This window comes from Pseudophryne corroboree (assembly GCF_028390025.1).
Source record: "Pseudophryne corroboree isolate aPseCor3 chromosome 5 unlocalized genomic scaffold, aPseCor3.hap2 SUPER_5_unloc_1, whole genome shotgun sequence".
NCBI classification, from domain to species: domain Eukaryota; kingdom Metazoa; phylum Chordata; class Amphibia; order Anura; family Myobatrachidae; genus Pseudophryne; species Pseudophryne corroboree.
The window spans coordinates 240,289-262,900 of NW_026967598.1; the positions used below are offsets into that span (position 1 = coordinate 240,289).

Consider the following 22,612-nt stretch of genomic DNA (forward strand, 5'->3'; position numbering starts at 1 on the left):
GTAATGTCACTGTTATATTAGGCAGGCACCCAGTGCTGGCAGTGTGACATTACCCTGGCACCCCAGTAATGTCACTGTTATATTAGGCAGGCACCCAGTGCTTGCAGTGTGACATTACCCTGGCACCCCAGTAATGTCACTGTTATATTAAGCAGGCACCCAGTGCTTGCAGTGTGACATTACCCTGGCACCCCAGTAATGTCACTGTTATATTAGGCAGACATCCAGTGCTTGCAGTGTGACATTACCCTGGCACCCCAGTAATGTCACTGTTATATAAGGCAGGCACCCAGTGCTTGCAGTGTGACATTACCCTGGCACCCCAGTAATGTCACTGTTATATTAGGCAGGCACCCAGTGCTTGCAGTGTGACATTCCCCTTTCACCCCAGTAATGTCACTGTTATATAAGGCAGGCACCCAGTGCTGGCAGTGTGACATTACCCTGGCACCCCAGTAGTGTCACTGTTATATAAGGCAGGCACCCAGTGCTTGCAGTGTGACATTACCCTGGCACCCCAGTAGTGTCACTGTTATATAAGGCAGGCACCCAGTGCTTGCAGTGTGACATTACCCTGGCACCCCAGTAATGTCACTGTTATATAAGGCAGGCACCCATTGCTTGCAGTGTGACATTACCCTGGCACCCCAGTAATGTCACTGTTATATAAGGCAGGCACCCAGTGCTTGCAGTGTGACATTACCCTGGCACCCCAGTAGTGTCACTGTTATATAAGGCAGGCACCCAGTGCTTGCAGTGTGACATTACCCTGGCACCCCAGTAATGTCACTGTTATATTAAGCAGGCACCCAGTGCTTGCAGTGTGACATTACCCTGGCACCCCAGTATTGTCACTGTTATATAAGGCAGGCACCCAGTGCTTGCAGTGTGACATTACCCTGGCACCCCAGTAATGTCACTGTTCTATTAAGCAGGCACCCAGTGCTTGCAGTGTGACATTACCCTGGCACCCCAGTATTGTCACTGTTATATTAGGCAGGCACCCAGTGCTTGCAGTGTGACATTACCCTGGCACCCCAGTAATGTCACTGTTATATTAGGCAGGCACCCAGTGCTTGCCATGTGACATTACCCTGGCACCCCAGTAATGTCACTGTTATATTAGGCAGACACCCAGTGCTGGCAGTGTGACATTACCCTGGCACCCCAGTAATGTCATTGTTATATTAGGCAGGTACCCAGTGCTTGCAGTGTGACATTACCCTGGCACCCCAGTAATGTCATTGTTATATTAGGCAGGTACCCAGTGCTTGCAGTGTGACATTACCCTGGCACCCCAGTATTGTCACTGTTATATTAGGCAGGCACCCAGTTCTTGCAGTGTGACATTACCCTGGCACCCCAGTAATGTCACTGTTATATTAGGCAGGCACCCAGTGCTTGCAGTGTGACATTACCCTGGCACCCCAGTAATGTCACTGTTATATTAGGCAGGCACCCAGTGCTTGCAGTGTGACATTACCCTGGCACCCCAGTAATGTCACTGTTATATAAGGCAGGCACCCAGTGCTTGCAGTGTGACATTACCCTGGCACACCAGTAATGTCACTGTTATATAAGGCAGGCACCCAGTGCTTGCAGTGTGACATTACCCTGGCACCCCAGTATTGTCACTGTTATATTAGGCAGGCACCCAGTGCTTGCAGTGTGACATTACCCTGGCACCCCAGTATTGTCACTGTTATATTAGGCAGGCACCCAGTGCTTGCAGTGTGACATTACCCTGGTACCCCAGTAATGTCACTGTTATATTAGGAAGGCACCCAGTGCTTGCAGTGTGACATTACCCTGGCACCCCAGTAATGTCACTGTTATATTAGGCAGGCACCCAGTGCTTGCAGTGTGACATTACCCTGGCACCCCAGTAATGTCACAGTTATATTAGGCAGGCACCCAGTGCTTGCAGTGTGACATTACCCTGGCACCCCAGTATTGTCACTGTTATATTAAGCAGGCACCCAGTGCTTGCAGTGTGACATTACCCTGGCACCCCAGTAATGTCACTGTTATATTAGGCAGGCACCCAGTGCTTGCAGTGTGATATTACCCTGGCACCCCAGTAATGTCACTGTTATATTAGGCAGGCACCCAGTGCTTGCAGTGTGACATTCCCCTTTCACCCCAGTATTGTCACTGTTATATAAGGCAGGCACCCAGTGCTTGCAGTGTGACATTCCCCTTTCACCCCAGTATTGTCACTGTTATATAAGGCAGGCACCCAGTGCTTGCAGTGTGACATTCCCCTTTCACCCCAGTAATGTCACTGTTATATTAGGCAGGCTCCCAGTGCTTGCAGTGTGACATTACCCTTGCACCCCAGTAATGTCACTGTTATATTAGGCAGGCACCCAGTGCTTGCAGTGTGACATTCCCCTTTCACCCCAGTATTGTCACTGTTATATAAGGCAGGCACCCAGTGCTTGCAGTGTGACATTACCCTGGCACCCCAGTAATGTCACTGTTATATTAAGCAGGCACCCAGTGCTTGCAGTGTGACATTACCCTGGCACCCCAGTATTGTCACTGTTATATTAGGCAGGCACCCAGTGCTGGCAGTGTGACATTACCCTGGCACCCCAGTATTGTCACTGTTATATTAGGCAGGCACCCAGTGCTTGCAGTGTGACATTACCCTGGCACCCCAGTAATGTCACTGTTATATTAGGCAGGCACCCAGTGCTTGCAGTGTGACATTACCCTGGCACCCCAGTATTGTCACTGTTATATAAGGCAGGCTCCCAGTGCTTGCAGTGTGACATTACCCTGGCACCCCAGTAATGTCACTGTTATATTAGGCAGGCACCCAGTGCTTGCAGTATGACATTACCCTGGCACCCCAGTAATGTCACTGTTATTTTAGGCAGGCACCCAGTGCTTGCAGTGTGACATTACCCTGGCACCCCAGTAATGTCACTGTTATATTAGGCAGACACCCAGTGCTGGCAGTGTGACATTACCCTGGCACCCCAGTAATGTCACTGTTATATAAGGCAGGCACCCAGTGCTGGCAGTGTGACATTACCCTGGCACCCCAGTAATGTCACTGTTATAAAAGGCAGGTACCCAGTGCTTGCAGTGTGACATTACCCTGGCACCCCAGTATTGTCACTGTTATATTAGGCAGGAACCCAGTGCTTGCAGTGTGACATTACCCTGGCACCCCAGTAATGTCACTGTTATATTAGGCAGGCACCCAGTGCTGGCAGTGTGACATTACCCTGGCACCCCAGTATTGTCACTGTTATATTAGGCAGGCTCCCAGTGCTTGCCGTGTGACATTACCCTGGCACCCCTGTAATGTCACTGTTATATTAGGCAGCACCCAGTGCTTGCAGTGTGACATTACCCTGGCACCCCAGTAATGTCACTGTTATATAAGGCAGGCACCCAGTGCTTGCAGTGTGACATTACCCTGGCACCCCAGTATTGTCACTGTTATATAAGGCAGGCACCCAGTGCTTGCAGTGTGACATTACCCTGGCACACCAGTAATGTCACTGTTATATTAGGCAGGCACCCAGTGCTTGCAGTATGACATTACCCTGGCACCCCAGTAATGTCACTGTTATATTAGGCAGGCACCCAGTGCTTGCAGTGTGACATTACCCTGGCACCCCAGTAATGTCACTGTTATATTAGGCAGGCACCCAGTGCTTGCAGTGTGACATTACCCTGGCACCCCAGTAATGTCACTGTTATATAAGGCAGGCACCCAGTGCTTGCAGTGTGACATTACCCTGGCACCCCAGTAATGTCACTGTTATATTAGGCAGGCACCCAGTGCTTGCAGTGTGACATTACCCTGGCACACCAGTAATGTCACTGTTATATAAGGCAGGCACCCAGTGCTTGCAGTGTGACATTACCCTGGCACCCCAGTATTGTCACTGTTATATTAGGCAGGCACCCAGTGCTTGCAGTGTGACATTACCCTGGCACCCCAGTATTGTCACTGTTATATTAGGCAGGCACCCAGTGCTTGCAGTGTGACATTACCCTGGTACCCCAGTAATGTCACTGTTATATTAGGAAGGCACCCAGTGCTTGCAGTGTGACATTACCCTGGCACCCCAGTAATGGCACTGTTATATTAGGCAGGCACCCAGTGCTTGCAGTGTGACATTACCCTGGCACCCCAGTAATGTCACAGTTATATTAGGCAGGCACCCAGTGCTTGCAGTGTGACATTACCCTGGCACCCCAGTATTGTCACTGTTATATTAAGCAGGCACCCAGTGCTTGCAGTGTGACATTACCCTGGCACCCCAGTAATGTCACTGTTATATTAGGCAGGCACCCAGTGCTTGCAGTGTGACATTACCCTGGCACCCCAGTATTGTCACTGTTATATTAAGCAGGCACCCAGTGCTTGCAGTGTGACATTACCCTGGCACCCCAGTATTGTCACTGTTATATTAGGCAGGCACCCAGTACTTGCAGTGTGACATTACCCTGGCACCCCAGTAATGTCACTGTTATATAAGGCAGGCACCCAGTGCTTGCAGTGTGACATTACCCTGGCACCCCAGTATTGTCACTGTTATATTAGGCAGGCTCCCAGTGCTTGCAGTGTGACATTACCCTGGCACCCCAGTAATGTCACTGTTATATTAGGCAGGCACCCAGTGCTTGCAGTGTGACATTACCCTGGCACCCCAGTATTGTCACTGTTATATTAGGCAGGCATCCAGTGCTGGCAGTGTGACATTACCCTGGCACCCCAGTATTGTCACTGTTATATTAGGCAGGCATCCAGTGCTGGCAGTGTGACATTACCCTGGCACCCCAGTATTGTCACTGTTATATTAGGCAGGCATCCAGTGCTTGCAGTGTGACATTACCCTGGCACCCCAGTATTGTCACTGTTATATTAGGCAGGCTCCCAGTGCTTGCAGTGTGACATTACCCTGGCACCCCAGTATTGTCACTGTTATATTAGGCAGGCACCCAGTGCTTGCAGTGTGACATTACCCTGGCACCCCAGTAATGTCACAGTTATATGAGGCAGGCACCCAGTGCTTGCAGTGTGACATTACCCTGGCACCCCAGTAATGTCACTGTTATATTAGGCAGGCTCCCAGTGCTTGCAGTGTGACATTCCCCTTTCACCCCAGTAATGTCACTGTTATATTAGGCAGACACCCAGTGCTGGCAGTGTGACATTACCCTGGCACCCCAGTATTGTAACTGTTATATTAGGCAGGCACCCAGTGCTTGCAGTGTGACATTACCCTGGCACCCCAGTATTGTCACTGTTATATTAGGCAGGCACTCAGTGCTGGCAGTGTGACATTACCCTGGCACCCCAGTAATGTCACTGTTATATTAGGCAGGCACCCAGTGCTTGCAGTGTGACATTACCCTGGCACCCCAGTATTGTCACTGTTATATTAGGCAGACACCCAGTGCTTGCAGTGTGACATTACCCTGGCACCCCAGTATTGTCACTGTTATATTAGGCAGGCACCCAGTGCTGGCAGTGTGACATTACCCTGGCACCCCAGTAATGTCACTGTTATATTAGGCAGACACCCAGTGCTTGCAGTGTGACATTACCCTGGCACCCCAGTATTGTCACTGTTATATTAGGCAGGCACTCAGTGCTGGCAGTGTGACATTACCCTGGCACCCCAGTAATGTCACTGTTATATTAGGCAGACACCCAGTGCTGGCAGTGTGACATTACCCTGGCACCCCAGTAATGTCACAGTTATATAAGGTAGGCACCCAGTGCTGGCAGTGTGACATTACCCTGGCACCCCAGTAATGTCACTGTTATATTAGGCAGGCACCCAGTGCTTGCAGTGTGACATTACCCTGGCACCCCAGTAATGGCACTGTTATATTAGGCAGGCACCCAGTGCTTGCAGTGTGACATTACCCTGGCACCCCAGTAATGGCACTGTTATATAAGGCAGGCACCCAGTGCTGGCAGTGTGACATTACCCTGGCACCCCAGTAATGTCACTGTTATATTAGGCAGGCTCCCAGTGCTGGCAGTGTGACATTACCCTGGCACCCCAGTAATGTCACAGTTATATAAGGCAGGCACCCAGTGCTTGCAGTGTGACATTACCCTGGCACCCCAGTAATGTCACTGTTATATTAGGCAGGCACCCAGTGCTGGCAGTGTGACATTACCCTGGCACCCCAGTAATGTCACTGTTATATTAGGCAGGCACCCAGTGCTGGCAGTGTGACATTACCCTGGCACCCCAGTAATGTCACTGTTATATTAGGCAGACATCCAGTGCTTGCAGTGTGACATTACCTTGGCACCCCTGTAATGTCACTGTTATATTAGGCAGGCACCCAGTGCTGGCAGTGTGACATTACCCTGGCACCCCAGTAATGTCACTGTTATATTAGGCAGGCACCCAGTGCTGGCAGTGTGACATTACCCTGGCACCCCAGTAATGTCACTGTTATATTAGGCAGACATCCAGTGCTTGCAGTGTGACATTACCTTGGCACCCCTGTAATGTCACTGTTATATTAGGCAGGCACCCAGTGCTGGCAGTGTGACATTACCCTGGCACCCCAGTAATGTCACTGTTATATTAGGCAGGCACCCAGTGCTGGCAGTGTGACATTACCCTGGCACCCCAGTATTGTCACTGTTATATTAGGCAGGCACCCAGTGCTTGCAGTGTGACATTACCCTGGCACCCCAGTAATGTCACTGTTATATTAGGCAGGCACCCAGTGCTTGCCATGTGACATTACCCTGGCACCCCAGTAATGTCACTGTTATATTAGGCAGACACCCAGTGCTGGCAGTGTGACATTACCCTGGCACCCCAGTAATGTCATTGTTATATTAGGCAGGTACCCAGTGCTTGCAGTGTGACATTACCCTGGCACCCCAGTAATGTCATTGTTATATTAGGCAGGTACCCAGTGCTTGCAGTGTGACATTACCCTGGCACCCCAGTATTGTCACTGTTATATTAGGCAGGCACCCAGTTCTTGCAGTGTGACATTACCCTGGCACCCCAGTAATGTCACTGTTATATTAGGCAGGCACCCAGTGCTTGCAGTGTGACATTACCCTGGCACCCCAGTAATGTCACTGTTATATTAGGCAGGCACCCAGTGCTTGCAGTGTGACATTACCCTGGCACCCCAGTAATGTCACTGTTATATAAGGCAGGCACCCAGTGCTTGCAGTGTGACATTACCCTGGCACACCAGTAATGTCACTGTTATATAAGGCAGGCACCCAGTGCTTGCAGTGTGACATTACCCTGGCACCCCAGTATTGTCACTGTTATATTAGGCAGGCACCCAGTGCTTGCAGTGTGACATTACCCTGGCACCCCAGTATTGTCACTGTTATATTAGGCAGGCACCCAGTGCTTGCAGTGTGACATTACCCTGGTACCCCAGTAATGTCACTGTTATATTAGGAAGGCACCCAGTGCTTGCAGTGTGACATTACCCTGGCACCCCAGTAATGTCACTGTTATATTAGGCAGGCACCCAGTGCTTGCAGTGTGACATTACCCTGGCACCCCAGTAATGTCACAGTTATATTAGGCAGGCACCCAGTGCTTGCAGTGTGACATTACCCTGGCACCCCAGTATTGTCACTGTTATATTAAGCAGGCACCCAGTGCTTGCAGTGTGACATTACCCTGGCACCCCAGTAATGTCACTGTTATATTAGGCAGGCACCCAGTGCTTGCAGTGTGATATTACCCTGGCACCCCAGTAATGTCACTGTTATATTAGGCAGGCACCCAGTGCTTGCAGTGTGACATTCCCCTTTCACCCCAGTATTGTCACTGTTATATAAGGCAGGCACCCAGTGCTTGCAGTGTGACATTCCCCTTTCACCCCAGTATTGTCACTGTTATATAAGGCAGGCACCCAGTGCTTGCAGTGTGACATTCCCCTTTCACCCCAGTAATGTCACTGTTATATTAGGCAGGCTCCCAGTGCTTGCAGTGTGACATTACCCTTGCACCCCAGTAATGTCACTGTTATATTAGGCAGGCACCCAGTGCTTGCAGTGTGACATTCCCCTTTCACCCCAGTATTGTCACTGTTATATAAGGCAGGCACCCAGTGCTTGCAGTGTGACATTACCCTGGCACCCCAGTAATGTCACTGTTATATTAAGCAGGCACCCAGTGCTTGCAGTGTGACATTACCCTGGCACCCCAGTATTGTCACTGTTATATTAGGCAGGCACCCAGTGCTGGCAGTGTGACATTACCCTGGCACCCCAGTATTGTCACTGTTATATTAGGCAGGCACCCAGTGCTTGCAGTGTGACATTACCCTGGCACACCAGTAATGTCACTGTTATATTAGGCAGGCACCCAGTGCTTGCAGTATGACATTACCCTGGCACCCCAGTAATGTCACTGTTATATTAGGCAGGCACCCAGTGCTTGCAGTGTGACATTACCCTGGCACCCCAGTAATGTCACTGTTATATTAGGCAGGCACCCAGTGCTTGCAGTGTGACATTACCCTGGCACCCCAGTAATGTCACTGTTATATAAGGCAGGCACCCAGTGCTTGCAGTGTGACATTACCCTGGCACCCCAGTAATGTCACTGTTATATTAGGCAGGCACCCAGTGCTTGCAGTGTGACATTACCCTGGCACACCAGTAATGTCACTGTTATATAAGGCAGGCACCCAGTGCTTGCAGTGTGACATTACCCTGGCACCCCAGTATTGTCACTGTTATATTAGGCAGGCACCCAGTGCTTGCAGTGTGACATTACCCTGGCACCCCAGTATTGTCACTGTTATATTAGGCAGGCACCCAGTGCTTGCAGTGTGACATTACCCTGGTACCCCAGTAATGTCACTGTTATATTAGGAAGGCACCCAGTGCTTGCAGTGTGACATTACCCTGGCACCCCAGTAATGGCACTGTTATATTAGGCAGGCACCCAGTGCTTGCAGTGTGACATTACCCTGGCACCCCAGTAATGTCACAGTTATATTAGGCAGGCACCCAGTGCTTGCAGTGTGACATTACCCTGGCACCCCAGTATTGTCACTGTTATATTAAGCAGGCACCCAGTGCTTGCAGTGTGACATTACCCTGGCACCCCAGTAATGTCACTGTTATATTAGGCAGGCACCCAGTGCTTGCAGTGTGACATTACCCTGGCACCCCAGTATTGTCACTGTTATATTAAGCAGGCACCCAGTGCTTGCAGTGTGACATTACCCTGGCACCCCAGTATTGTCACTGTTATATTAGGCAGGCACCCAGTACTTGCAGTGTGACATTACCCTGGCACCCCAGTAATGTCACTGTTATATAAGGCAGGCACCCAGTGCTTGCAGTGTGACATTACCCTGGCACCCCAGTATTGTCACTGTTATATTAGGCAGGCTCCCAGTGCTTGCAGTGTGACATTACCCTGGCACCCCAGTAATGTCACTGATATATTAGGCAGGCACCCAGTGCTTGCAGTGTGACATTACCCTGGCACCCCAGTATTGTCACTGTTATATTAGGCAGGCATCCAGTGCTGGCAGTGTGACATTACCCTGGCACCCCAGTATTGTCACTGTTATATTAGGCAGGCATCCAGTGCTGGCAGTGTGACATTACCCTGGCACCCCAGTATTGTCACTGTTATATTAGGCAGGCATCCAGTGCTTGCAGTGTGACATTACCCTGGCACCCCAGTATTGTCACTGTTATATTAGGCAGGCTCCCAGTGCTTGCAGTGTGACATTACCCTGGCACCCCAGTATTGTCACTGTTATATTAGGCAGGCACCCAGTGCTTGCAGTGTGACATTACCCTGGCACCCCAGTAATGTCACAGTTATATGAGGCAGGCACCCAGTGCTTGCAGTGTGACATTACCCTGGCACCCCAGTAATGTCACTGTTATATTAGGCAGGCTCCCAGTGCTTGCAGTGTGACATTCCCCTTTCACCCCAGTAATGTCACTGTTATATTAGGCAGACACCCAGTGCTGGCAGTGTGACATTACCCTGGCACCCCAGTATTGTAACTGTTATATTAGGCAGGCACCCAGTGCTTGCAGTGTGACATTACCCTGGCACCCCAGTATTGTCACTGTTATATTAGGCAGGCACTCAGTGCTGGCAGTGTGACATTACCCTGGCACCCCAGTAATGTCACTGTTATATTAGGCAGGCACCCAGTGCTTGCAGTGTGACATTACCCTGGCACCCCAGTATTGTCACTGTTATATTAGGCAGACACCCAGTGCTTGCAGTGTGACATTACCCTGGCACCCCAGTATTGTCACTGTTATATTAGGCAGGCACCCAGTGCTGGCAGTGTGACATTACCCTGGCACCCCAGTAATGTCACTGTTATATTAGGCAGACACCCAGTGCTTGCAGTGTGACATTACCCTGGCACCCCAGTATTGTCACTGTTATATTAGGCAGGCACTCAGTGCTGGCAGTGTGACATTACCCTGGCACCCCAGTAATGTCACTGTTATATTAGGCAGACACCCAGTGCTGGCAGTGTGACATTACCCTGGCACCCCAGTAATGTCACAGTTATATAAGGTAGGCACCCAGTGCTGGCAGTGTGACATTACCCTGGCACCCCAGTAATGTCACTGTTATATTAGGCAGGCACCCAGTGCTTGCAGTGTGACATTACCCTGGCACCCCAGTAATGGCACTGTTATATTAGGCAGGCACCCAGTGCTTGCAGTGTGACATTACCCTGGCACCCCAGTAATGGCACTGTTATATAAGGCAGGCACCCAGTGCTGGCAGTGTGACATTACCCTGGCACCCCAGTAATGTCACTGTTATATTAGGCAGGCTCCCAGTGCTGGCAGTGTGACATTACCCTGGCACCCCAGTAATGTCACAGTTATATAAGGCAGGCACCCAGTGCTTGCAGTGTGACATTACCCTGGCACCCCAGTAATGTCACTGTTATATTAGGCAGGCACCCAGTGCTGGCAGTGTGACATTACCCTGGCACCCCAGTAATGTCACTGTTATATTAGGCAGGCACCCAGTGCTGGCAGTGTGACATTACCCTGGCACCCCAGTAATGTCACTGTTATATTAGGCAGACATCCAGTGCTTGCAGTGTGACATTACCTTGGCACCCCTGTAATGTCACTGTTATATTAGGCAGGCACCCAGTGCTGGCAGTGTGACATTACCCTGGCACCCCAGTAATGTCACTGTTATATTAGGCAGGCACCCAGTGCTGGCAGTGTGACATTACCCTGGCACCCCAGTAATGTCACTGTTATATTAGGCAGACATCCAGTGCTTGCAGTGTGACATTACCTTGGCACCCCTGTAATGTCACTGTTATATTAGGCAGGCACCCAGTGCTGGCAGTGTGACATTACCCTGGCACCCCAGTAATGTCACTGTTATATTAGGCAGGCACCCAGTGCTGGCAGTGTGACATTACCCTGGCACCCCAGTATTGTCACTGTTATATTAGGCAGGCACCCAGTGCTTGCAGTGTGACATTACCCTGGCACCCCAGTAATGTCACTGTTATATTAGGCAGGCACCCAGTGCTTGCCATGTGACATTACCCTGGCACCCCAGTAATGTCACTGTTATATTAGGCAGACACCCAGTGCTGGCAGTGTGACATTACCCTGGCACCCCAGTAATGTCATTGTTATATTAGGCAGGTACCCAGTGCTTGCAGTGTGACATTACCCTGGCACCCCAGTAATGTCATTGTTATATTAGGCAGGTACCCAGTGCTTGCAGTGTGACATTACCCTGGCACCCCAGTATTGTCACTGTTATATTAGGCAGGCACCCAGTTCTTGCAGTGTGACATTACCCTGGCACCCCAGTAATGTCACTGTTATATTAGGCAGGCACCCAGTGCTTGCAGTGTGACATTACCCTGGCACCCCAGTAATGTCACTGTTATATTAGGCAGGCACCCAGTGCTTGCAGTGTGACATTACCCTGGCACCCCAGTAATGTCACTGTTATATAAGGCAGGCACCCAGTGCTTGCAGTGTGACATTACCCTGGCACACCAGTAATGTCACTGTTATATAAGGCAGGCACCCAGTGCTTGCAGTGTGACATTACCCTGGCACCCCAGTATTGTCACTGTTATATTAGGCAGGCACCCAGTGCTTGCAGTGTGACATTACCCTGGCACCCCAGTATTGTCACTGTTATATTAGGCAGGCACCCAGTGCTTGCAGTGTGACATTACCCTGGTACCCCAGTAATGTCACTGTTATATTAGGAAGGCACCCAGTGCTTGCAGTGTGACATTACCCTGGCACCCCAGTAATGTCACTGTTATATTAGGCAGGCACCCAGTGCTTGCAGTGTGACATTACCCTGGCACCCCAGTAATGTCACAGTTATATTAGGCAGGCACCCAGTGCTTGCAGTGTGACATTACCCTGGCACCCCAGTATTGTCACTGTTATATTAAGCAGGCACCCAGTGCTTGCAGTGTGACATTACCCTGGCACCCCAGTAATGTCACTGTTATATTAGGCAGGCACCCAGTGCTTGCAGTGTGATATTACCCTGGCACCCCAGTAATGTCACTGTTATATTAGGCAGGCACCCAGTGCTTGCAGTGTGACATTCCCCTTTCACCCCAGTATTGTCACTGTTATATAAGGCAGGCACCCAGTGCTTGCAGTGTGACATTCCCCTTTCACCCCAGTATTGTCACTGTTATATAAGGCAGGCACCCAGTGCTTGCAGTGTGACATTCCCCTTTCACCCCAGTAATGTCACTGTTATATTAGGCAGGCTCCCAGTGCTTGCAGTGTGACATTACCCTTGCACCCCAGTAATGTCACTGTTATATTAGGCAGGCACCCAGTGCTTGCAGTGTGACATTCCCCTTTCACCCCAGTATTGTCACTGTTATATAAGGCAGGCACCCAGTGCTTGCAGTGTGACATTACCCTGGCACCCCAGTAATGTCACTGTTATATTAAGCAGGCACCCAGTGCTTGCAGTGTGACATTACCCTGGCACCCCAGTATTGTCACTGTTATATTAGGCAGGCACCCAGTGCTGGCAGTGTGACATTACCCTGGCACCCCAGTATTGTCACTGTTATATTAGGCAGGCACCCAGTGCTTGCAGTGTGACATTACCCTGGCACCCCAGTAATGTCACTGTTATATTAGGCAGGCACCCAGTGCTTGCAGTGTGACATTACCCTGGCACCCCAGTATTGTCACTGTTATATAAGGCAGGCTCCCAGTGCTTGCAGTGTGACATTACCCTGGCACCCCAGTAATGTCACTGTTATATTAGGCAGGCACCCAGTGCTTGCAGTATGACATTACCCTGGCACCCCAGTAATGTCACTGTTATTTTAGGCAGGCACCCAGTGCTTGCAGTGTGACATTACCCTGGCACCCCAGTAATGTCACTGTTATATTAGGCAGACACCCAGTGCTGGCAGTGTGACATTACCCTGGCACCCCAGTAATGTCACTGTTATATAAGGCAGGCACCCAGTGCTGGCAGTGTGACATTACCCTGGCACCCCAGTAATGTCACTGTTATAAAAGGCAGGTACCCAGTGCTTGCAGTGTGACATTACCCTGGCACCCCAGTATTGTCACTGTTATATTAGGCAGGAACCCAGTGCTTGCAGTGTGACATTACCCTGGCACCCCAGTAATGTCACTGTTATATTAGGCAGGCACCCAGTGCTGGCAGTGTGACATTACCCTGGCACCCCAGTATTGTCACTGTTATATTAGGCAGGCTCCCAGTGCTTGCCGTGTGACATTACCCTGGCACCCCTGTAATGTCACTGTTATATTAGGCAGCACCCAGTGCTTGCAGTGTGACATTACCCTGGCACCCCAGTAATGTCACTGTTATATAAGGCAGGCACCCAGTGCTTGCAGTGTGACATTACCCTGGCACCCCAGTATTGTCACTGTTATATAAGGCAGGCACCCAGTGCTTGCAGTGTGACATTACCCTGGCACACCAGTAATGTCACTGTTATATTAGGCAGGCACCCAGTGCTTGCAGTATGACATTACCCTGGCACCCCAGTAATGTCACTGTTATATTAGGCAGGCACCCAGTGCTTGCAGTGTGACATTACCCTGGCACCCCAGTAATGTCACTGTTATATTAGGCAGGCACCCAGTGCTTGCAGTGTGACATTACCCTGGCACCCCAGTAATGTCACTGTTATATAAGGCAGGCACCCAGTGCTTGCAGTGTGACATTACCCTGGCACCCCAGTAATGTCACTGTTATATTAGGCAGGCACCCAGTGCTTGCAGTGTGACATTACCCTGGCACACCAGTAATGTCACTGTTATATAAGGCAGGCACCCAGTGCTTGCAGTGTGACATTACCCTGGCACCCCAGTATTGTCACTGTTATATTAGGCAGGCACCCAGTGCTTGCAGTGTGACATTACCCTGGCACCCCAGTATTGTCACTGTTATATTAGGCAGGCACCCAGTGCTTGCAGTGTGACATTACCCTGGTACCCCAGTAATGTCACTGTTATATTAGGAAGGCACCCAGTGCTTGCAGTGTGACATTACCCTGGCACCCCAGTAATGGCACTGTTATATTAGGCAGGCACCCAGTGCTTGCAGTGTGACATTACCCTGGCACCCCAGTAATGTCACAGTTATATTAGGCAGGCACCCAGTGCTTGCAGTGTGACATTACCCTGGCACCCCAGTATTGTCACTGTTATATTAAGCAGGCACCCAGTGCTTGCAGTGTGACATTACCCTGGCACCCCAGTAATGTCACTGTTATATTAGGCAGGCACCCAGTGCTTGCAGTGTGACATTACCCTGGCACCCCAGTATTGTCACTGTTATATTAAGCAGGCACCCAGTGCTTGCAGTGTGACATTACCCTGGCACCCCAGTATTGTCACTGTTATATTAGGCAGGCACCCAGTACTTGCAGTGTGACATTACCCTGGCACCCCAGTAATGTCACTGTTATATAAGGCAGGCACCCAGTGCTTGCAGTGTGACATTACCCTGGCACCCCAGTATTGTCACTGTTATATTAGGCAGGCTCCCAGTGCTTGCAGTGTGACATTACCCTGGCACCCCAGTAATGTCACTGTTATATTAGGCAGGCACCCAGTGCTTGCAGTGTGACATTACCCTGGCACCCCAGTATTGTCACTGTTATATTAGGCAGGCATCCAGTGCTGGCAGTGTGACATTACCCTGGCACCCCAGTATTGTCACTGTTATATTAGGCAGGCATCCAGTGCTGGCAGTGTGACATTACCCTGGCACCCCAGTATTGTCACTGTTATATTAGGCAGGCATCCAGTGCTTGCAGTGTGACATTACCCTGGCACCCCAGTATTGTCACTGTTATATTAGGCAGGCTCCCAGTGCTTGCAGTGTGACATTACCCTGGCACCCCAGTATTGTCACTGTTATATTAGGCAGGCACCCAGTGCTTGCAGTGTGACATTACCCTGGCACCCCAGTAATGTCACAGTTATATGAGGCAGGCACCCAGTGCTTGCAGTGTGACATTACCCTGGCACCCCAGTAATGTCACTGTTATATTAGGCAGGCTCCCAGTGCTTGCAGTGTGACATTCCCCTTTCACCCCAGTAATGTCACTGTTATATTAGGCAGACACCCAGTGCTGGCAGTGTGACATTACCCTGGCACCCCAGTATTGTAACTGTTATATTAGGCAGGCACCCAGTGCTTGCAGTGTGACATTACCCTGGCACCCCAGTATTGTCACTGTTATATTAGGCAGGCACTCAGTGCTGGCAGTGTGACATTACCCTGGCACCCCAGTAATGTCACTGTTATATTAGGCAGGCACCCAGTGCTTGCAGTGTGACATTACCCTGGCACCCCAGTATTGTCACTGTTATATTAGGCAGACACCCAGTGCTTGCAGTGTGACATTACCCTGGCACCCCAGTATTGTCACTGTTATATTAGGCAGGCACCCAGTGCTGGCAGTGTGACATTACCCTGGCACCCCAGTAATGTCACTGTTATATTAGGCAGACACCCAGTGCTTGCAGTGTGACATTACCCTGGCACCCCAGTATTGTCACTGTTATATTAGGCAGGCACTCAGTGCTGGCAGTGTGACATTACCCTGGCACCCCAGTAATGTCACTGTTATATTAGGCAGACACCCAGTGCTGGCAGTGTGACATTACCCTGGCACCCCAGTAATGTCACAGTTATATAAGGTAGGCACCCAGTGCTGGCAGTGTGACATTACCCTGGCACCCCAGTAATGTCACTGTTATATTAGGCAGGCACCCAGTGCTTGCAGTGTGACATTACCCTGGCACCCCAGTAATGGCACTGTTATATTAGGCAGGCACCCAGTGCTTGCAGTGTGACATTACCCTGGCACCCCAGTAATGGCACTGTTATATAAGGCAGGCACCCAGTGCTGGCAGTGTGACATTACCCTGGCACCCCAGTAATGTCACTGTTATATTAGGCAGGCTCCCAGTGCTGGCAGTGTGACATTACCCTGGCACCCCAGTAATGTCACAGTTATATAAGGCAGGCACCCAGTGCTTGCAGTGTGACATTACCCTGGCACCCCAGTAATGTCACTGTTATATTAGGCAGGCACCCAGTGCTGGCAGTGTGACATTACCCTGGCACCCCAGTAATGTCACTGTTATATTAGGCAGGCACCCAGTGCTGGCAGTGTGACATTACCCTGGCACCCCAGTAATGTCACTGTTATATTAGGCAGACATCCAGTGCTTGCAGTGTGACATTACCTTGGCACCCCTGTAATGTCACTGTTATATTAGGCAGGCACCCAGTGCTGGCAGTGTGACATTACCCTGGCACCCCAGTAATGTCACTGTTATATTAGGCAGGCACCCAGTGCTGGCAGTGTGACATTACCCTGGCACCCCAGTAATGTCACTGTTATATTAGGCAGACATCCAGTGCTTGCAGTGTGACATTACCTTGGCACCCCTGTAATGTCACTGTTATATTAGGCAGGCACCCAGTGCTGGCAGTGTGACATTACCCTGGCACCCCAGTAATGTCACTGTTATATTAGGCAGGCACCCAGTGCTGGCAGTGTGACATTACCCTGGCACCCCAGTAATGTCACTGTTATATTAGGCAGACATCCAGTGCTTGCAGTGTGACATTACCTTGGCACCCCAGTAATGTCACTGTTATATTAGGCCGGCACCCCAGTAATGTCACTGTTATATTAGGCAGGCACCCAGTGCTTGCAGTGTGACATTACCCTGGCACCCCAGTAATGTCACTGTTATATTAGGCAGGCACTCAGTGCTTGCAGTGTGACATTACCCTGGCACCCCAGTAATGTCACTGTTATATTAGGAAGGCACCCAGTGCTTGCAGTGTGACATTACCCTGGCACCCCAGTAATGTCACTGTTATATTAGGCCGGCACCCAGTGCTTGCAGTGTGACATTACCCTGGCACCCCAGTAATGGCACTGTTATATTAGGCAGGCACCCAGTGCTTGCAGTGTGACATTACCCTGGCACCCCAGTAATGGCACTGTTATATAAGGCAGGCACCCAGTGCTGGCAGTGTGACATTACCCTGGCACCCCAGTAATGTCACTGTTATATTAGGCAGGCTCCCAGTGCTGGCAGTGTGACATTACCCTGGCACCCCAGTAATGTCACAGTTATATAAGGCAGGCACCCAGTGCTTGCAGTGTGACATTACCCTGGCACCCCAGTAATGGCACTGTTATATTAGGCAGGCACCCAGTGCTTGCAGTGTGACATTACCCTGGCACCCCAGTAATGTCACTGTTATATTAGGCAGGCACCCAGTGCTGGCAGTGTGACATTACCCTGGCACCCCAGTAATGTCACTGTTATATTAGGCAGACACCCAGTGCTTGCAGTGTGACATTACCCTGGCACCCCAGTAATGTCACTGTTATATTAGGCCGGCACCCAGTGCTGGCAGTGTGACATTACCCTGGCACCCCAGTAATGTCACTGTTATATTAGGCAGGCTCCCAGTGCTTGCAGTGTGACATTACCCTGGCACCCCAGTAATGTCACTGTTATATTAGGCCGGCACCCAGTGCTTGCAGTGTGACATTACCCTGGCACCCCAGTATTGTCACTGTTATATTAGGCAGGCACCCAGTGCTGGCAGTGTGACATTACCCTGGCACCCCAGTAATGTCACTGTTATATTAGGCAGGCACCCAGTGCTGGCAGTGTGACATTACCCTGGCACCCCAGTAATGTCACTGTTATATTAGGCAGGCACCCAGTGCTGGCAGTGTGACATTACCCTGGCACCCCAGTATTGTCACTGTTATATTAGGCAGGCACCCTGTGCTGGCAGTGTGACATTACCCTGGCACCCCAGTAATGTCACTGTTATATTAGGCAGGCACCCAGTGCTGGCAGTGTGACATTACCCTGGCACCCCAGTAATGTCACTGTTATATTAGGCCGGCACCCAGTGCTTGCAGTGTGACATTACCCTGGCACCCCAGTAATGTCACTGTTATATAAGGCAGGCACCCAGTGCTTGCAGTGTGACATTACCCTGGCACCCCAGTAATGTCACTGTTATATTAGGCCGGCACCCAGTGCTTGCAGTGTGACATTACCCTGGCACCCCAGTAATGGCACTGTTATATAAGGCAGGCACCCAGTGCTTGCAGTGTGACATTACCCTGGCACCCCAGTAATGTCACTGTTATATTAGGCAGACACCCAGTGCTTGCAGTGTAACATTACCCTGGCACCCCAGTAATGTCACTGTTATATTAGGCAGGCACCCAGTGCTTGCAGTGTGACATTACCCTTGCACCCCAGTAATGTCACTGTTATATAAGGCAGACATCCAGTGCTTGCAGTGTGACATTACCCTGGCACCCCAGTAATGGCACTGTTATTTAAGGCAGGCACCCAGTGCTTGCAGTGTGACATTACCCTGGCACCCCAGTAATGTCACTGTTATATTAGGCCGGCACCCAGTGCTTGCAGTGTGACATTACCCTGGCACCCCAGTAATGTCACTGTTATATAAGGCAGGCACCCAGTGCTTGCAGTGTGACATTACCCTGGCACCCCAGTAATGTCACTGTTATATTAGGCAGGCACCCAGTGCTTGCAGTGTGACATTACCCTGGCACCCCAGTAATGTCACTGTTATTGTTAGGCGCCGGGGTCCGCTCGTCGGTGCGGCCCGGCGCCTAGCAACCTGGGACGCCGTGCGCGTACAGCCGCCGGCTCCCTGGCAACGCTAGACGCCGGGCGCACGGAGCCGCTCAGACCCTAGCAACGGGGACGCCACGTTCGGGCCGCGTTCCCCGTTGCTGGGTCTTTTCTAATTGTATAATGGTGTGCTGGCCGTGCAGCATGCAAGCTGCACGGCATTACTTGTGATTACCCAGTCTGGCTCCTGATTGGGGAGCTCACAGTTATAAGCACCCTTTGGACTTCTCACAGACGCCGGTGATAGCTTCCTGTTTGCCTGTGTTGGTTACAGAGAGTTTCCAGTCCTGCTCAATCCGGTTGTTCCTGTCCTCAGTGATCCTGTACTCGGAAATTGTCATCTGTTCCTGGAGTCTGACCGAGCACCTTTAACATCCTGTGGTGTTCGTGAGTCGCGGCGTAGCCGTGTGTTGCGGCTTGACCGCTTACTGTTTATTATTTTGTATCTTTGTGTTCTGGAGCTTTTGCGGAGGATTCCGCTCCCCCTGATCCACTCTGGTATCCAGCGGTGCTGGATAGGAGTTACGGATCAGTGGATCTTTGGTTGTCCTTTTCCCTGGCGGCTAGTCCGCACATACCTTTTGGTTTAGTTAGTTAGCTTGTAACCCCTGGCCTGGTTGCTTAGTCAGAGGGCCCCTTGTTATCACCCTGTCTCGGATTTCCCTTTGTCTCCCATTAAGACCTGAGGGGGCATCGGGGTTGGGCAGACATAATCCGCCCTTCGAACGCGGCTGCCATGGGCTCAAGCAACCATAGTCTCGCAGGGGATTTCTGATAACACGGGCGAGACAACGGAGTTAGGGCGCCAGGGGTTACTAGGCTCTCCTGCTCCCACAACCAGTATATCTTTCCAGTACTCAGACCTCTGCCATAAGATCTCCTCTGGTCTGGAGTACGGGAATCATAACATTATCACCGGCCAGACTAAATTTAAAATTAAACAGGAGTTAATTTTTTCCCTTGTTCAGTTGGGAGATTTGTCGGCCTCATGAATCCCACCGGTGTCGGGCCAAATCCTGGCCAGCTTCTAGTTAGCCAGATTCAAGAGCTTACTCAGATGGTTCAGGATCTGTCTCTTCGGGTGAGGTCACAGGAAGATCTGTTACGGACTTCCCCGAGGGTCATTCCTGAACCAAAAATGCATCTGCCTGACCGTTTTTCTGGGGATAGAAAACAGTTTTTTAATTTTAAAGAGTCTTGTAAACTTTATTTTCGTTTGAGACCAGTCTCCTCAGGTACGGAGGATCAGCGGGTTGGAATTATTATTTCTCTGCTTCAGGGGGATCCTCAGACCTGGGCTTTTGGTTTAAAGACAGACGATCCGGCTTTATTTTCTGTAGACGCCTTTCTAAAGTCTTTAGGGCTATTGTATGACGACCCTGATAGAGAGGCATCCGCCGAGAGTCAGTTGCGTGCTCTCAGACAGGGTAGGAATCCCGCAGAGATTTATTGTACGGAGTTTCGCCGTTGGTCGAACGACTGTGGATGGAATGACCCAGCCCTGCGCAGTCAGTTTCGCCTCGGCTTATCTGAGTCTATAAAAGACAGTCTCCTTCAGTATCCCGCTCCTGAGACTCTCGATAAACTCATGGAGCTCTCTATTAAGATTGATCGTCGGCTCAGAGAGCGGAGGGCTGAAAAAGGAGCATCTGTCGGGTCAACTCCTTGTGTTTTTTCCATCCCTGTGGACATAGAGGAGCCTATGCAGATAGGTCTCTCCAAACTGTCTTCTGAAGAAAGAACCAGAAGGCAAAATTCTGGTCTTTGTTTATACTGTGGAGGTAAGGGACATTTTGCCCGTAGTTGTCCGAACAAGTCGGGAAACGTCTCGACCAAGTGAATTGTGAGGGGGTTCACTTTGGTCTGCAGCTTATCTCCTCAAATAATTCACTGTTAGTCCCAGCTAAAGTTTCCTTTGGCAGCCTCTGTTCCTCGGTCTCTGTTTTTGTGGACAGTGGAGCTGCAGGGAACTTTATGGATTTGACATGGGCCAAGACCTTAGGTATTCCTCAGTTAGCCTTGGGTAGGTGTATCACCATGCATGGTTTAGATGGGAGTCCCTTGTCCAATGGGGTTATTTCTCTCTGTACACCTCCTGTTCTACTCTCGGTAGGAGCTCTGCATTCTGAAAAAATTGAGTTTTTCCTCACCCATTGCCCAGCAGTTCCAGTGGTTCTGGGTCACCCTTGGCTGGCCTTTCATAATCCCATCATTGATTGGCAGTCGGGGGAGATCTCACAATGGGGTACCATCTGTAATAAGGAATGTATTACGCTTCCCATCAGAATAGCTGCTGCCATTCCCGCACCCATTCCTGTGGAATACCAGGATTTTGTTGATGTTTTTTCCAAGGGCAATGCGGATATTCTGCCTCCCCATAGGCCTTATGATTGTGCTATTGAGCTAATTCCTGGTGCCACTTTGCCTAAGGGAAGGTTATATGCATTGTCCGGACCTGAAACTGTGGCCATGAATGAGTATGTTAAAGAAAGCCTAGGGAAAGGATTTATCAGGCCATCTAAATCCCCTTTAAGTGCAGGCTTCTTCTTCGTAGAGAAGAAGGATGGTTCACTCAGACCCTGCATTGACTTTAGAGCCTTGAATAAAATCTCAGTAAAAAATACTTACCCTCTGCCACTGATCTCTGTCCTCTTTGATCAGCTACGTTCGGCTGTGATTTTTTCTAAGATTGACCTGAGAGGAGCATATAACCTCATCAGAATCAAGTCAGGGGATGAGTGGAAAACGGCATTCAGTACTCAGTCAGGCCACTATGAGTATCTGGTTATGCCATTCGGCCTGTCTAACGCTCCGGCAGTTTTCCAGGATCTCATTAACGATGTGCTCCGTGAATTTCTTGGAAAATTCGTTGTAGTCTACTTAGACGATATTTTGATTTATTCTGACTCTGTAGAACAACATGTTACCCAGGTGCGTCAGGTTCTAAAAAAATTACGTGAAAATCACCTATATGCCAAGCTGGAGAAGTGTGAATTTCATGTCACGGAGGTATCCTTTTAGGATACATTATTTCCCCTCGGGGATTCCGTATGGAACCAAAGAAGCTCCAAGCCATCCTTAGTTGGGCGCAACCCACCAACTTAAAAGCAATTCAGCGCTTTTTAGGGTTTGCGAACTACTATAGAAGATTTATTCACTCTTTCTCTGACCTAGTTGCTCCCATTGTGGCACTGACTAAGAAGGGAGCGGATCCTACCAATTGGTCACGTGAAGCCGAGCTATCTTTTCAGGCCTTGAAACAAGCCTTTGTCTCAGCCCCTGTCCTCAGACACCCCAACCCAGAATTGCCTTTCATTGTTGAGGTTGATGCCTCAGAGGTTGGAGTAGGGGCTATCCTATCTCAGAAGGATCCGGATTCCCTTGAATTACACC

General features: G+C 50.2%; 1 protein-coding gene across 1 annotated transcript in view; it reads left to right on the forward strand.

Moving 5' to 3' along the window:
• The window catches only part of LOC134985575 (uncharacterized), a 379,405-nt gene that overhangs the window by 185,940 nt on the left and 170,853 nt on the right, over positions 1–22,612 (forward strand). The gene's annotated exons all lie outside the window — the stretch shown is intronic.